Source organism: Apium graveolens, chromosome 10 (genome assembly GCF_009905375.1).
Source record: "Apium graveolens cultivar Ventura chromosome 10, ASM990537v1, whole genome shotgun sequence".
Classification (NCBI taxonomy): Eukaryota; Viridiplantae; Streptophyta; class Magnoliopsida; order Apiales; family Apiaceae; genus Apium; species Apium graveolens.
In genome coordinates, this window is record NC_133656.1 from 198,320,699 (window position 1) to 198,321,866 (window position 1,168).

The window sequence follows — 1,168 nt, forward strand, 5'->3', positions numbered from 1 at the left end:
AATAAAAGTCTTCTGCTGCTTTTATCAAACACCGAACTGAAAAATGTACTGGCATGACAATCTCTTTGGCCAGCAAGACTTTCGGTATGACAATATTTACAACTAGCAAGACAATCAAAATGAACTAGCAAGACTTTCGGTATGACTATTGATTGTCATACCGATTGTCATATTAGTTCAAATAAATTGTCTTGCTGAAATAATAACAGATTTTAATCTAAACAGAAATTCTAATAAGACAATTAAATGTATTGGCATGACTTTCGGTATGACTATCAATTGTCATACCGATTGTCATACTAGTTCAAATGAATTGTCTTGTTTTGAATTTAAGCAGATTTTAAACCAATTAAAATCTTGTAAATCCTCAATATTAATTCTAAATTAATTAATCAATTTAATTCAATTAATCAATAAATTAATCTTTGCAGATATAATTTATTTTCTTAATTAAATTATATGACTTAATCAATTAATAGAGAATTAATACTAACCCTGAGCAGCATCCATTCTTCTGACAATCTTCTGAAAATCACTGGGACTTATGAATCAATTCCGCCACTTCAATGCTGACACTCGATGTACTGTCTGGTTCATGAGTGACTAACTTCCGTGACGTTTCTTCATGTCTTGACTTTGATACTCTGATTAAATCCTTGTAATAAATGATACCCTGACGAGATCTCTGACACTTGATTAAATCCACGATCTTGATTTATATCACTGAGGCATGATCAAATTCTTGAACTTCTTCCAGTGAATCTTCAAGTCTGCAGATGAATAATGTTTCTTTATCCTTTGACAGATGTTACTTTGTGAGATCTCTCTGATGATAGATCCACTATTTACTTATTACATTCTTATTTGAGTTGAGTTAAATCCTCGAATAAACGAATAGGCTATGACATATGCCTTTCAATCTCCCCCTATTTGCTTGTTAGACAATAACAACAAATACCTAGAGGATAACTCAACTAACAAATAAGAAAAAGATATAAACAGTAATGCAAAGTAAATAGCAGAAAAGTTCTGGATTATATTTAACATTTTCCAGATTCCAAATGAAATTTACAAGTGAATACAAGATAGATGTTCCTCTAGCCTGAACATATAACTACATTAGACTATCTTGATTCATAAAGCTCTAATCATATTACATTGAGTTTTG